Source organism: Chenopodium quinoa, unplaced genomic scaffold, assembly GCF_001683475.1.
Source record: "Chenopodium quinoa cultivar QQ74 unplaced genomic scaffold, ASM168347v1, whole genome shotgun sequence".
NCBI lineage: Eukaryota > Viridiplantae > Streptophyta > Magnoliopsida > Caryophyllales > Amaranthaceae > Chenopodium > Chenopodium quinoa.
This window is the reverse complement of record NW_018743017.1, coordinates 1-7,278: the sequence shown is the minus strand read 5'-3', so window position 1 is coordinate 7,278 and position 7,278 is coordinate 1.

Sequence of the window (7,278 nt, the reverse complement as noted above, 5' to 3'; positions counted from 1 at the left end):
TTACCCTGCCACATGCGGCCCAAAGGACCAAATTGGCCGCATTGGATAGGAGGGCAATTAATCCAACTCTCTTCTATTCCCAACACGACTGTTATATGATTGGAATAGACGAGAAGGTTAGGGAGCTTGCAGTGAATCTGGGGTTTGATGCGTTCTTGGATTGTAGATTGCCAAATGATTACATCACCGCAGATACTTCCTACTACTACCCCACCCAACCGCCTCTAACTTACCGCCCCCTAACATTGGAGTTTCTTGCTAGCTTCGAGTTAAATCAAGAAGAGGGTATGGAAGGCATTGATGCATTCAAAGTAAAATTCCGGTTGTTCAACAAAGGCCGCCACATTACCCTCCGTGCTTTCAATGAACTATTTGGTTGGGACCCAAATGCTCGAATCTTGGATACCTCCGGACTTGACGGTCAAGGTTATATAGAGGGGTACAGTCCGCAAGAATTTTGGGCCCGAATCACGAGTGGGGCTAGAGAATTCCAATCAAACTCCTCCAAGGCCTCAGAGATCCACCATGCCGCCTTACGGTACTTTCACCGGATGCTTGCATATATTTTCTTCTCCAGAAAAGATCTAGGTAAAATGAGCGATCAAGAGTTATATCTTCTTTGGAGAGCTACCGAGGGTGCGCTTCTTTACCCACCTGCCACCCCGGAGCACAAGATCAATCTAGGGTATCTGTTTGCCAAGAGATGTAAGGCAATAAGGGACTCCCCCCTCTTGACTGGTCCTATCTTTATGGGAGGGATGGTCACGTATATCGCCTTCAAGTACAGATACAAGACCCAGCTGCAGCAGATGGAGAGCTTGAACATGGCAGCCGAATTGAACATAGAGAAGATGAAAAGAATGCAATTCATTTCGGATTCCACGGGAGTCACGGGTAAGGCCTTCATTTGGCGGATCCGAGACGTCCCTTGGTGCTACATGCCATGTCCGTTCATGATGAATCCGCCCCCGGGAACTGAGTTACCATGGCAAGTCCCTATGGAGCAAATTCACGAGAATGACCTCTCCCAGCCCGAGATTGATCATAGAAATGAAATCAGGCAAGCGAGGCGGCAACAACAACAATTCCAGCAACATCAAGAGCAACAGCAGCAACAGTTTCAGCAGCAGCAACAAGAGCAATTTCAACAATTTATTTCTCAGGCACAGCAGCATCTTCAGCAGCCCCCCCAGTTCTCGGGGGGAGGTGAGCCCTCTTCCTCTTCTGCATTTAATATTGAGCAAGCTTTCGCTAGCCTCACTCTGGAGGTTAGGAACCTTGCTCAAGCCCGGCCTAGGGAAAGAGAGGAGGCCCCTGCTCAGTCTCCTGGTCCCACTTTTGATATTTATCAAAACCATATTTATGATTACCATGTGGACCAGGGACATTTTAGCCCATGTGTCAACTACCCCTACTACCCTCCGCAGCACGGGCCTGTCCCGAATTGGGAGCCCCCTCAGGTAGATGACAATGGGAACCCCATTCCTCGTACCGGCGGCCAATACCCCTATTGGCAAGGCCCCGGTACCCTGCATGACCCTCCCCACTCCTTCCCCCCCTACAACTACCAGCGCCCAGGTGGGTGTGATTACCTCGGTGATCCCGCCTATCCTTATCAGGGCGACGGCTTTCCCCCCGGTTATTACGGTGGGTGGGAGCCATATGGGCCGCCATGCGATGTTGATTATGATTGGGCGCCCCTGTAGTTGTAGAGGGAGAGGAAGAGGAAGACTCTGAGGAATAGATGATCATTTCTTTTGACCCCCCCCCCACCCTTGACTATTACATGTTTTATCGCACCGAGACGGTGCCTGGTTTTAGTTGGGGGGGTGCCTTAGCATTTTCATATCTAGGGGCAAATGAAAAGATCATTTTGGGGATGAGCAGCCTTTCCTATGCTTGCTTGTGCTTAATAATCTGTTGGCTTGTATCTGTTGGTTTGTATTATACATGATCACTTTTCCTTTTTCTTCTTTATTTTGTTTTCTAATCTTTTTGCTTTGGAGTTCTGGTATTTCTCACTTTTTGGCAGGTTGTATACTACTTTTGGAAGGAGCCAAGGTTGGTTGACTTGGAACCCATCATTCTTTTTATGTTTTGGATTGGCATGGCTCCGGTGAGATCTTTCCAAACTCTCTTCTATTTATTTTATCTTGCTTAGTTCCTAGGAGCGGAGTTAGGATTAAGTTGATTGATTCATGGATGTTTGCATACTTGGAATTGTGTACTGAGAATTGTGTGAATTGATGCTTTCATTCTTGAGTTCCTCTTCTATCCTTCTATCCCTTCCTTTCTATTTTTGTTGAAGAGTAGCAACGGGGCGAGGTTCACACCTCGTGAGAGGCGCCCGGCTTTATGCCTAGGAGGACGTGCATTCAATTCACGTACCTTCTACCGCCCCACTTATGGAATTTATTCCAAACAAAGTCCTACTTCTCTTGTTGCTCTTCAATGTTTTCTTTTTCTTTTTCTTTCTCTTAGTGTTATCCAAGGCAAGTGTTAAAACTTTGTTTTGTGTTTGGCTGAATTAGTAGCTACAATGTATGAACATATATGAGTTGGTTCCTTGGTTTGATAGGTTTACAAGGTCTTTAATGTTTTGGTTGAAAATCACATAGCTTCATTGCTCAAATGACTCCTATTGGACATATCTTGGGCTATTTAGGCCTTGATCCCTTTTGTCCTCGGTTTGTGGTTGTTGGGCGTAGCTCATCTTGTGAATGAAAGCTAGGTGGCTAGAAATTTGGAGACTTAGTGTTTTGCTACTTGATCTAAAACTCGCTCCATTTGACTCTTGAGACCGCGACCGAATCGACTCATAGGATGATAAAGGCATTCATTTCGGGATAAGGGCATAATTTTTCGTTCTTTTTAGATCCTTTTTTTATTTCCTAGGACACCTTTACTTTCAAATTTCAGGTTTTTGGGTTTACATTCACCTTTTGCGTACCCCCTTGAGCCTTCCACTTTTTGTCTACCCGCATTACAAGCCTTATGAACCTAATTTTATTTTCACCTTTATAGAAATGAGTGAAACTCGAGCTTGGCTTTGTATCTAAGTTAAAAGTTTGGCATAGTGGATGTCTATAATGTAAATTGCAAGGGACGTGTTTGTTTCCCCAATTAAATCTTTTGGTATAAAAAAAAAAAAAAAAAAAAAAAAAAAAAGTTGGAATAAGAATGCATAAGTAAGGCATCGATCTTGTATATAGTTTAGAGTTAGTTGGGGGGTATAATACCCACCAACTAAGGTTAGTTGGCCTTGGTTTTGCTCGATTCATTAATGTTTCACTCTTAGGAGCTTACACCACCAGCCAGAATTTTTTTTTTTTTTTAACCCTTACCCCAAGCCATTTCATTGCACCTTAAAAGCCCTTTGGACCTTGAGTGATTGAGTCAATGTCGGTGGAGAGAGTCATGGGTCGAGCTTTTAGATTGGATTTGCATTTACTAAGTTAGGGCAATCCTACCTTGCCCACCTCCTTGTTGTTCTCCTAATTCTCTTGTGGAATTCGAGACGACTAGCCGCCTAGTGTACATGATCGAGATGAGGAAGGTTGCCTTGGTGAGGGACAATTGGAGGATAGGATCTTTATAGTCCAAGCTTTTGAGCATGAGCTATGTGGCCTTCAACCAGGAGCATTAGCTAGCTTGTCCACCTATCTTGTCAAGAAGCTTGCGCATCCTTGTGATTGCATTGTAGTGAAAGTTCAACCATTCATGTTTGTGTTTCTTTCCCTTTTTATTTTTCTATTTTTCTATTTTTCTATTTGTCTCTAAAAACCTTGCCTTGATTTAGTGCGAAGTTGTGGGTTAATCTCTCTCGAAAACCCTCACGAGAGCATACTCGTCCTCCTAAGTGACTTGGGGGTTTAAATGGCTTGTCGTTTACGCTAAAAACGACCGTGATTCCTACGAAAGTGAGTTAGTGTATAGACTTATGCTTTTGGTTATTTTTGTTTGCTTATTTTACTTCGCTCGAGGACGAGCAAAGGACTTAGTTGGGGGGAATTTGATCAGTGGCCATTTGGCCCACTTTTCTACTTCGTTTCTTCCCCGATTGAGCCCTTTGTTTGCCCTTTTTCCTCTATTTTAGCTTAGTTTTGTTATTATTGAGCATATTTGTTACTTGGAGTGGTTTTGAGTCATTTTTGGCTCATTTCCTAAGGTTTTATTCCCTCTCCTTTAACCCATTTCAATTTGCTCCTATTAGAACCTTTCCTATGATTTGTGTTTTCCATCTTACAGGTCCTCCGTGGCTAAGAAAGCAAGGATTGGATGCAAGGATTAGGCATGCTTTGGAGTCAAAGGGATTGGAGCATTAGAGCCCAAAATATGAAGGAAAGAAGAGTTCAGAGCGGGCGCTCTAGATATGGAGCGGGCGCTCTGTATTCCTTGCTGCAGAAAAACCAAGTACCCAACCCTCAGAGCGGGCGCTCTAATGTTGAAGCGGGCGCTCTAGCTCCCAGAATAATCAGAGCATTTTCTGCGAGACTTCAGAGCGGGCGCTCTGGCCTTAGAGCGGGCGCTCCGTGTTCCCCTGACCGATTTGAACTCTGCTACACGCGTAGGCCGACGGCTCTAATTATTTTACTCTGCACGTGATGCCTAAAATTTTGGGCCTTGATTTGGGTTAGGTTTTAGAGGAGGGTATAAATACCTCTCTTCCTTGTAATTGGGAGGAGAGAGGTATGTAGAGAGAGAAATATTAGAAAATCAGATTTCAGCTTATTGTTTTTTTTTTCTTTCTTTTGCACTTTAGATTAGTTAGGGTTTAGTTCCTCATTAGATCTAAAACACTACTCTTTGTTACTCTCTTTCATTTTCAATCCAAGATTAAATCTTTTGGTATTATTTCTATCCCTACTCTTTATTTATTGCTTTATTTATCTATTTTAATTAGTTTTAGCTTATCTTTAGTTGTTATTTCAAGTCAATAGAATAGTTTAATATCTTAGTTGCCTCCTTGTTTAAACTTGCAATTTCTGGTTTTGATCCTTTATTTTCTTGCTATTAGTATAATATTATCCTTATTTGCTTAGATTTCATGCTATTTAGAATAGATTACAAGTAGACTTAACATATTCTCTTCAAAGTTAACTTCTTTAGTAAAGTTTAATCATCCTATTTTCTGGTTTTAGCCATGTTTCTCTCATTAAACTTAGTTTTTGCTTTTGTTAATGTTCTTGTGTGCTTTGGTATGACCCTTCCTTCTCTAGGCTAGGTTTCTAGCTAGGGGAGGGGAAATGATGAACTAATGATGAAATGAATGATATGTGGTGCAAGATTGGGTAGATTGAGAAGTTTTGCAATTGATTCCAACCTAGGTTTTAGTTGTTAGGAATTAGAGATTGATCACCTCTAAGACCCTATTTTGTGTTGCATGCTAGTTGCGCGAGAGTGAGCTTGTATGTGATGATGACTAGGTTAGGGATGACCTCGACCACCGAGGCGGGGTTGGGTAGGCGGTGTTTAGGTGAGCCCGAGAGGGAATCCTAGATGTTGGACCATAGGCCCCAATTGTTTGGTTGACCGATTGAACCATTCTTGTTGCCTCTAATTGTTGAAATCATTGTTAGTTAGGAATTTCTCCCCTATCCCCTAGTGTTTGCTATTCCTTGATTTTTGAAGTTTTATACCTCTGCTTGTTGCTTGTTAATTTTAGTTCTTAGTTTATTTGTTTCCCTAGTAGCTATAGATAAATCCATCAAAAATTTATTCCTCCCTTTTCAATTGACTTATAAGTGATCTAAGCAAGAGACGTTTGACCTTCCCTGAGGATTCGACCCCTCTTCCACTATGCTACCTTTGGTTAGTTTAGGACGTGGGTTTTCTTTTTATTCTTGACTCGACCTTTAGGAACTAACGACACCTAGGGCTTATTATTTATTGCTTTATTTATTCCTCCCTTTTCAATTGACTTATAAGTGATCTAAATCTTTTGGTAATTATTTCTATCCTACTCTTTATTTATTGCTTTAATTTATCTATTTTAATTAGATTTAGCTTATCTTTAGTTGTTATTTCAAGTCAATAGAATAGTTTAATATCTTAGTTTGCCTCCTTGTTTAAACTTGCAATTTCTGGTTTTGATCCTTTATTTTCTTGCTATTAGTATAATATTATCCTTATTTGCTTAGATTTCATGCTAGGGTCGTTAACTTGAGTAGTGAGCCCCTTAAGCATCTCAGCAAGTCCATTCACGGTTTCTTGAAGTTTCTCGAATTCTTCTTGACTGGCCATTATTTTTAAACTTTCTTCTTTGTCGAATCGGTCTATAAAAAAGTAGTACTGAACAAAGGTGTTTGCCCCCATTTTAGACGCCCTTATCTCCTTGACCAAAACGCTGTGGAAAGGGAAACCATGGATATTTATTGTCAATCGCATGACTCGAACTTGATTCAACATGCATAGGTATATGAGATGAATGATATGTATAGGGGACGCAAGTAAGATGAGAGAATGTGGAAAGTATTATATGAAGGAAAGTGTAAGGTATGTAATGGTGTAAAAGGAAAGAGTGTATTTGTGAAAAGATGTGGAAAAATCCGGGAATAAAATGATCCTTCAACACAAATGACGAAAAGGACGACTCATCCATGGACCTAATACATGGTCATGGTGTGAGAAAAGACATGTACAAGGTGTGTGCAACAGTGCAAGGACTCGTGAGTGTAAGTGTTATTTACAAGACTCGTGTAAAAAAGGTTGGACGCTAAATAAAAAAACTCCTTAACTGGATAGGCTGTAGTATTTCAGTCATAACTTTTGATCTATGACTCTAACTGGGACGAAACCAACTCCAAATAAAATATAAAACTCTAGGCTACAGATTCATAGGTGGCAGGACACGTAACTTTTTCTATAACTCCGGCTATGACGAAAACAAGTTGACGCTTGTACAGGATACATGAATAAAAAATCCGGGTTGACTCAAGATAAAAAAGAAAGAGCTATGACTCGATTTTAGACATATTTATAAGTTCAAATTAATTAATTAAAGTCCTTTTTAGTCATTAATTAGTTTGTTAAGACTTTATTTACAAAAACAAGTCAACACAACCGGTTAGTTTAACTACAAATAAGGTATGCACAAGTAAAAAATGCACAAGTAGTCAAATAGTCACAACATGATGCAATGAGTTTGCAACCTAACCATGGCTCTAGCTCTCTAAAGTTCAAGAATTATGGTAGTCAAAGAGGTTCCATAGTTATGAGTCCAGATGCATCGCGCGGAAGCCTTACCTTTGGAAGGGTTGGCGCGTATGGATGGGACCC